We start from the raw sequence: 9,481 nt of genomic DNA on the forward strand, positions 1-9,481 counted from the left end.
TAACTCAGAGAGGGTGAAACTCTCTGAAACATTTTCAAAGTCCAAAAAGAGAAGAAAAAAGGAGACACACATGTTTGGGGGAAAGAAGATTAAAAAAAAAAAAAAAACTTCAGAATTCCATCAACAGCTTCAATGTTCTGTCCTCCAGAACCTGTCAAATGATAACACTTTCCACCTCTCAGGAGGAGAGGGTGAACTTGGTGTTAGAAAAGTGGTTTCCAGCGAAGACTCCAAAGTTGGTCCCTCCTTTGCCCGTGCTTAGTGTCCTCACCCATCGGCTCGCGGAGAAGACCGGATCTCTAGGTCGGGGCCACGAGAGCTGCCAGGTAGGACTTGGCTGGGACCCATGATGGCATCTTGGCCACTGAAGCCCTCTCCACATGGCTCCTACACACAAGAACCACAGTTAGAATGAGCATCAGGGACATTCTGAGAGGACAAGGAGGGCTCCGGTGGAGCACTCCCAGAAGGCGCTCATAGAAGGGATGGGAAGAGTGAGCAGCTCCCTTCATCCAGGGGTGTCAGGAGGCATTGTGGATAAACACGACAGGAGGTGAGGGGTGAGGCAGCCATCAGCTATGAGGCCTGCTTCCTTTATAGACACCAACATTTTGATCAGTACGACACCAATATTGATGGGTTTTCGTAGGTAAATGTTTCTTAGGGAAGAACTCATAGATATTAAGAATTATTTTGCATGTGTCAAGCACTTGATAAACATTATCGTATTCAATCTTTTAATAGCCCAGTAATGCTGGTATTATGATGGATCCCCATTTAAAAGATGAAAGCAGTTCAGCCTGGACAGGTTAGGGTCTCAGACTTCTAAGTGGTGAATCCGGATTTAAATGCAACCATTCCCCTGTGCCTCAGGGAGGTCTGTGTCATCAGTGGAAGAGAAGACACTGGTATAAACCAAGTGCCCCTGAGGGTCATGCCAACACAGCCCTAATTAGCACTATAGTGGGGTTGGGCGGGTGCCTAGGCAGGAAGGCAGGAGTGGAGGGAGCAGGTGGGGGGCGTGACAGCCATTTCAAGCCAGTCAAGGACATAGAAAGGGGCAGGTGACCTTTGGATGCTCAGCAGCAGTCAGAATCTACACAGGAACCTCAAGTTAGGCTCATGTGCTCCTGGGAATTCTGGCCCAGCACGCTGTCACTGCAGGTGTCCTCTCTCCAGTCTTCCTGGACCGTGGCTTTTTATTGAAAACAGACATGGCGCCCACACTGTCCTCAGGAACCCAAATCTGCCTGAGCTCCGGGCTCCCCTGGGGATCAGCTAGTTCCAAAGCAGAGGCAACACCTGATTTCCTTGCCCCAGATTATCCGACTCCCGGTGTTCCTTAATGCTGCCAAGGCCTTTCCACAGGGTTGGGCAAAGCCATGTTCCCAGTTCCTAAGCCTGACTCTGCTCTGGGTCAGGTTCACGGTCGGGAGATGAGAAATCAGCAGGTAGATCCAGGAGGACAGAATGACCTACATTTCCACTCACAACTGTGCTTTTATCCTTTACTAGAGCATCAAATAAAGTCCTTGTTCAGGCCCTTCTATACCCCACCTCAAAGTTAGAGTCATCTTGACATCACAAAGTGCAGTTTTAGAGAGAAACTCTTAGTTAAAAAAGAAAGCCTGCAGCCTGAGTTTGGCTGGCAGAAAGGTACTATTACAGGTTCAAGGGTTTCTTCTCACTTTCTCAGACACAAACTCAGGAAGGACTTTGAACCCGTGATGCAAAGGCAGAGGAACAGATTGATGGGATGTGGAAAATACAACCAAATAAATGCATCTGTGAATTGAGGTTGCAAGGGCGACCAGAACCAAAGAAATGTGTCCTCTGTCCTTGCTCCATCCACACCCAGGACACCCATGTTCCTGCTGCCTCTCTCACAATATGGCAAATCCTTTAGGGCCATTAAATGTCAAAGGGAAAGAGCCTTCCCCAGGTCACAGGTGGGCAAGCAGAGAGCAAATGGCAGGGTGGGTGCCATCCGTACACCCCACATGGGGGCTAGGCTGCTTTAGAGAGTGTGGTTAACTTGGGGCTCAGTAATGTACCCCCCCACACATATGGGGTACAGGTGTGGGGTACACCCAGCACGGATGGAGACACATTTCCCTAGAAGGCCTGTGGAATCTTATTAATCAGACTTAGGGCTTGAAGGGAGCAGAGAAGCCTGGTTATGTAAGATCACTTAGAAGAACTTGCAGCAAGGACCAGATCACCAAGATCCACTCCCAGTCAAGTGTCTAGGACAGAGTGGACAGACGGAACCAGTGACATATTGTCAAGAAAACAGCGAGAGTTCCTGTCTTCACAGAGCTAATATGTTGCTTTTGCAGCCAGGTAATCCCCCTTTTCTGAGAAGATCACCCCTGTTTTCATTTGTACAACAACCCTCTCCCCCATTGTCCCATCATGCTCTTAGGATAGGCGTGATCCGTCTACGGCCATACCACCCTGAACACGCCCGATCTCGTCTGATCTCGGAAGCTAAGCAGGGTCGGGCCTGGTTAGTACTTGGATGGGAGGATAGGCGTGATCCCCCTTCCCAGCCCAGGTGGTGGACATGTGACCCAGGCATGGCCCCGGGAGCACCGCATCCCCAGTCCCAAAGAAACTGGTTCAGAGACGGGCACGTGATCTGCAAAGTAATAAGAAACGAAGAGTGTGGTTAGACCTAGAGGGTATTACGCCAAGTGAAAGAAGTCAGACAGAGAAAGACCCCACACGATTTCACTTACAATGTGGAATCTGAAAAACCAAAACCAACGAACAAAGAAACAAACAAAAATGCAGACTCTTATGGACGGAGGACAAACGAGGGTTGCCAGAGGGGGGGATGGGAGAAATAGAGGTACAAACTTCCAGTTACAAAATAAGGAAGTCACGAAGATGGGAAGTACTGCATAAGGAACGTGGTCAATAATCATAAGAACGTTGTCCCATGACAGATGGTGAGCACACTTAGCGGGTGAGCGGAGGAATGCAGAGAACTGTTGTGTTACTCTGTTGCACACCTGAAACTAATATAACACTGACGGGTAATTAAACTTCAATGAAAAAAGATCAAACATCTTTTTAAAACCATCTATTTTGGTCTCTGTCCCCAGTTCCTACTGGTATTTGGTTTTTATTATTTTTTTTTATCATTTTTTAAATTTATTTTCAGCATAACAGTATTCATTGTTTTTGTACCACACCCAATGCTCCATGCAGTCCGTGCCCTCTCTAATACCCACCATCTGGTTCCCCCAACCTCCCACCCCCCACCTCTTCAAACCCTTCAGATTGTTTTTCAGAGTCCATAGTCTCTCATCGTTCACCTCCCCTTCCAATTTCCTTCAACTTCCCCAGATCCTGACACAGGGTTCCTAAATCCCTGAGTTTGCTGGGTGATAGCGTGTCTTTTGTTCTGATGTGGTGACTCTGGAGGAGCTCCCTGATCTGGCTTTGACAAAAAGGCCACTCCCACCATGATTAGAAGCTGGGAATTTCCAGCCCCACCAGCCATTCTTGGGGGTGGGATAGGGGCTGGAAATGGAGTTAGTAATTGGTCTTCTTGATGAAGCCACAAAAGTCCCAGCAGCACAGGCTTTGGGGGGCTTCTAGGTAGGTGATGGTGTTCAAGTACTGGGAGGGTACTGCACCCCAGCTCTGTGGGGACAGAAGTTCCTGCACTCAGAACCGTCCTGGACCCCGCCCCCCACCATGTATCTCTTCATCTGGCTGTCGATCTGCTTCCTTTATCATGTCATAAGCCACTAAATGTCAGTAAGTGTTTCTCTGCGTTCTGTCAGCCATTCTAGCAAAATATCAAACCCAAGGAGGAAGTCATGGGACGTCAATTTATAGCCAATTGGTCTAACTCCAGGTGGATAGTGTTAGAACTGAATTGGATTATAGGACCCCCAGCTGGTATTGGAGAATTGGTTGGTGTGGAAAAAAAAACATATATCTGGTTTCAGAAATATTTAGTGTGAGGCTAAAAGAAAACTGCATTTTTTTTTTCCTAGACTCAACCCAAGTTTGGAGAATCCTGGTCAATCTGAAGACTTTCCCGGAATTATTAGTGAAGAAGTGTTCTCCTCTCCTGGTGTTGTTAAGCTGGTAGAATGGAATTCTGGCACTACTAAGATTTATCTCTAACAATACGTGTTGAGAATCCTCTCACCAGGAAACAACTCCAGAGGAAACCAGACACAAGAGTTGGACAGAGGTAACCCATGATCACATCTGTGCCCAGATACAGCCATGCCTGATGTCCACATACTTTTAAAGTTTCATTTGCTATAGTTAATGAATTCTTTTGTATCGAAAGCCTATTTCTGGTGCTTTTCTGTCTCTGGCAACTGAAAGAGCCCTAACCTCTATAATAAAGATGACCCTCTGTACTCATTTCAAGAAGAACCACTCTTGACAAGTGAAGTCAAGGAACAAATCAGATCCCTTCCCCTCACTGTACTTGTCTTCCACTTACACTCAGACCACTCTCAGAGGGTCGTTCTCTCCTCTTCTCCACCCCCCATAAGCAGCACTCCTTCCCCCACTCCACTTGTACCCACCTCCACTACCAATATCCCAGATCTTTCTCGATTGCCAGCCTATTTGGGGTAGCCATCCCCACCCTATCCCTTTCCCTCAGAATCATTTTTGGTGCCGAGAACCACAGTTCTGGGAGAGGCCTCTCTCCTACTTCCTTTCCTGCCCCCAGGGAACCCCCTTTCCTCCTGCCCAGCAGGAGAAATCAGACAAAATAATATGTAGCGTTTTATTGAGCTTTTCTAGGTCAGAAAAAGAAAAAAAAAGTTCCAAGAAACGCAGAATACAGCTCTTCCTATTAAGGATCAGCAGATAGTGGAGGTAACAAACAGGTTTGAACACAGAAGATCCTTTATTTGAATTGCTTGGAGACAAAGGTGACTTGTTCCCCTAAAAGTTAATTTTTTAAAAGCCCCCAAATAATCTTGGTAACCTCATGTCCTTTTAGCGTTCATATCTCCAGAGATGATGTTTTGGGGACTGGCTTAAGTCGTAATTGAGTTAAATGCTTTGTAAAGATTAGATCAGACCCTAAAAGTTCAAACAAAAATGCCCTTGTTTCCTAGGGCTATAATATGATTTTAGAGGCGTAGTTCACATGCTCTGCTCTCCGGGTGTGGGGCAGGGAGGAGGAAAAAGAAAAGGAAATATTAACAGAGTTGTTTCTAATTCAAAGTCACAAACTCATGCCCACACACCAAATCTGGCCCCAGACATTACTTTTATGTGAATTTGTGACCAATAGATGCACTCCACAAAAATCCTGATTTCCAGCTTTTCTCAAGAAATCAGCAGATCAGGTCACGCTGAGCTGCCTTTGTACGGGGTGCTCGGTGATTCTAGTCTGGGCACCCCGCGACAGACCCAACTCTTCTTGGCTGGACTCACTGGACTGCCACCCCTGTCCCGAGTCTCAGTTTGAATGAAAGCACCTTGAGGTCTCCTCTCACAACCACTGCCTGGCCCAGGAGCCTCTGGGCAAACGGTAACTTGCCTTTTGGGGAGGTCATGGGGATATGTGGAAACCACCCCCATGAACACCTCTTCCTCCAGGAGTTTCGGGCTTTGGGAAGGCCAACCCTCATGGTGTGAAGGCTGGGAATTGGCAAGTGTGCCCACAGAAGGACAGCCCTAGAAAGAACCTCACATTTCTCTCGCCTACCATCATTTTTCAATCGCCTAATTAAATGTTAAGACCAGAACGCACGTCAGGAACAAGAATGTAAATCAGTCTCTGGCATTTATGCTGAGTGGGATGATTGGTAGTTCGTAACTTAAATGTGTGAGCTGATACCGCTAATTTTTCAGGAGCTTGACGTATCCCCGGGAGAACACATCAGTTCTTTTAGGACACAGCTACTGTCAACAGCGTTTTCCTTCCCACAGAAGGCACATTTCCTTTTCAGAAGGATATTAGTTGTTTCGTGTGGGAAACACTACATGACGCATGGGATGGAGGGATATTCGAACAGGCAAGGACTAGAACGCTCATTAGAGCCTCTTGTTGGCTTCACCACATGGGACCAATCCACTGTACCGAAGCTGGAAAAACTGGCACACTTTTAAATCCGTCCCCAACATATAGAAGAATACCACGCTTTCATCGCCAGAAAATATAGCCAATTAATAAAATGGTAGCATATGCTCCTCTTCTGAGAAAATGATGATTCACGTTTTCTTCCCATTAACACAAAGGGGAGGGAGAGTGGGTTTTGCTCAAGATTTTTAAGAGTGGAAGAGAATCTGCCTGAAGACAGCTTTTTTTTTTTTAAGATTTTACTTATTTATTTGACAGAGAGAAATCACAAGTAGGCAGAGAGGCAAGCAGAGAGAGAGGAGGAAGCAGGCTCCCCGCCAAGCAGAGAGCCCAATACGGGGCTCGATCCCAGGACCCTGGGATCATGACCTGAGCCGAAGGCAGAGGCCTTAACCCACTGAGCCTCCCAGGTGCCCCTGAAGACAGCTTTTAAAATGTGGTAACAGCCTCCCAGTTTTTTGTTGTCGTTTGTTTGTTTGTTTTTGGCTAAAGCCAGTGGATTTCATCAGCTCAACTCAAAGGACTGTGTGGCCTGAACATGAGTGGGATGGATGGGGATGACCGATGGCAGCCTGGCTGGTCCCAAGCCCTTGGGGGGTCACGGCTTTGACATTAGTCCTATCTGAAGGGGGGAAAGAGGGATTGGCTTGGAAACACCAGAGGCCACGCCGAGCTTCAACATCTTGAAGCACTGATAGGGAGAGTTAGACATGGCGGACTCAAGACTTGACATTTCCACTAGGACCTCAAGTAGAGAATCCCTCTGGGAAAGCCCTGGAATGTCTGAAATGTGATGTCACTTCCCGCCGTGGCAGCTGCCCTGCTCCAGGCCTTTGTCACCTCTCACGGGAACTGGCAGAGAAGCTTCCAGCTGGCTCCTCCTCCTCCCAGGCTTTCCCCCACTCCCCTCGCCAATGCCTTCCTTCCAGCTGCCATCAAAACTTTCTTCCTAAAATACGGAACAAGAGCATCAGAGAAAGACCGCTCATCCTTGATCTACAGTAGCATTCAGTGTCGCTCAACCACACGTGGGAAGACTGGACACCTGATCCGTCAACTTAGGTGGACCTCATAGGGCTGGAGGGTGTATTTTTCCCCCAGAACATCTTATTCCCCTGCAGTGAAATGGCCCTCATCTCCTAATCCCTCCACCTCCCGACCCCATCAGGAAGCCTTGAGATTTACTCCCAGCCTCATATCTCCCTCCAGAAATCCACATCCTGCAGACCTTTTCCCACACCTTTTCCCTGGACGACTTCTACCTGCCAAGTAGCCAGGAACATCACTGCACTTGACAAGGAGCCTCCTCACCTGATTCCCTCCCCCCGGGAGTTTGTGTCCTGTCTTCTCCGTATCCACAGCGAGCCCACAGGGGTTGAAACACCAGGACGCCATGAGAACAGGGATCTTCAAGGAAAGATCCTTCCTTCTGCTGTACCCCTGAGCCCCAGCACCGTGCCTGGTAGACAACAGGCTTCGGTGAACCCTGGTTCTGTGAGTGAGGGAACGGAGAGAAGCGTCCAGCCACGCTTCCCCTGCATTTCCTGCCCTCCTGCTACCAGTTGTCTCGACTCCTTGTAACAACAGCGTCTCGGGGGGATGAGGAGAGAGAGGTCACCCGGGTCTTCCCTAGTCCAGGCACTGAGGTGTGAACTCAGGGCATCTTCCACTCAGTCATCACGTGCTTGGGTCAGTTTCTTGGACCCGCTTGTCCCACGTGCCTTTTTGGGGTCACAGATGCATTTGGCAGCCGGGGCCCAAGCCCCCAGGTCCACTGGCTGGGGAGCTTCACGCGCGCCTCCCGCTGGAAGTGCCCCCTCAGGCTCTGCACTGCTGTTTCTCACACCCAGGTGCTCCTCGGACACCCAGGGGCCCACCGGGCCTCACGCCAGCTCCAGCTTCCTGTCCCACAGGCACACGCGAGCGGGAGTCCCTGACGGCGCGGGCCACCATTGCCTCCTGCCGTGGCCTCATCTTGGCTTCTTCCCGGAGAGCCTTTCCTGCCTGCTTCTCTCCTGCTTCCTGGGGTCACCCCCCAAACAAACTTCCTACGCCCAGATGTTCATCCCAGACTTCACCTCCACAGAACCCCAAACCACGGCATACGGTCAGACAAAATACCCCATTGTGGATGTTTTCCGCCCCAAGTTCCCATTGCACAAAACTTTCAAGTATCCGTCTTTCTACCAAAGTCTGTCCTCTCAAAATTTCTGCTTTTTGATAAACTGAAAGGAGCTGAGGCAAGTTCCTGACCATGCCTGGGCCTCATTTCTCCATCGATAAAATGACAATAATCACACCCATCTTTCCCAATTTCCCCCGCATCCTGGCAGACGGTGCGGGGCAGGCCACTGTGTGAGCAGTGGGTGCAAAGGTACCAGGTTTGCCAAACTCAGGTCTGCAATGAAATCCTGCGGTTTCGTGATTTAAAAAAAAAAAAAACCTATTTATCCTTCTTTCTTAAAAACTGAACAATTTTTCCATTCCATTTATTAAAAGAAAGGTGCTTTTTTTTTTTAAAAAAGATTTTATTTATTTGACAGAGAGAGAGATCACAAGTAGGCAGAGAGACAGGCAGAGAGAGGTGGGGAAGCAGGCTCCCTGCTGAGCAGAGAGCCCGATGTGGGGCTTGATCCCAGGACCCTTGGATCATGACCTGAGCCGAAGGCAGAGGCTTTAACCCACTGAGCCACTCAGGCACCCCTAAAAGAAAGGTTTTTTACCAGGGCTATTTTTAGACTGAATAAACCACTCACAGAAATGGCCCCGTCAGTTCTCAGGGAGAAGCTGCGTTCCTGCTGTCTTATATATCTTGGAATTGGGGGTGTGCCCTTTGGTGAGTCCTCCCTGGGCACCCACAGTGCCCTGCTTAAAACCTAATCCAGCACCTGAGCCTGGTACCATTCTCTGCTCCTGTTCCCCTCTTGGTCAGGATCCGCCTTCCCTAACTGATTTTTCTCCCTCTCTAACGTGGTCCTCTCGCAATGCCTCAAATACAATATAATTTGTGTGTCTTTATGCTACTGCAGACCGTCCCGTCTTCCCAGAGACACCTGCTCTTCCTCTCCTGGTCTGCCAGGAGATCTGTAGTTTATATTCCAAATGCAGCTGAAGGTCAACCTTCCCTGCCCAGCACCACCCCAAGTCATCAGAGGGAACTGGCCAGTTTCTAGGATGGCCATCAAAGGGTATTGGCAGCCCTGTGTTTGTCTGCGTTCCAACAGCAAGCCTGGGGGCTTTTCCATCCCAAGGCCATAGGGCCTCTCATGAGGGCCCCACGGCAGACACTCAATAAAAGCTTTTGATGACAAAGTTCATCTTATGACAAACCTTCATTTCAAGGGATCCACAATATATTGCTTCGGGCAGGACATAGAGTTTTTTTGGAGAAGAAGGTGAGGCAAC

At 48.7% G+C, this 9,481-nt stretch overlaps 1 pseudogene; it reads left to right on the forward strand.

Annotated features, from left to right (window-relative positions):
* The first annotated feature begins 2,439 nt into the window (after positions 1-2,439).
* Positions 2,440-2,567, forward strand: LOC125085387 (uncharacterized; annotated as a pseudogene).
* Positions 2,568-9,481: the final 6,914 nt, after the last annotated feature.

Source organism: Lutra lutra, chromosome 14 (genome assembly GCF_902655055.1).
Source record: "Lutra lutra chromosome 14, mLutLut1.2, whole genome shotgun sequence".
Lineage (NCBI taxonomy): Eukaryota > Metazoa > Chordata > Mammalia > Carnivora > Mustelidae > Lutra > Lutra lutra.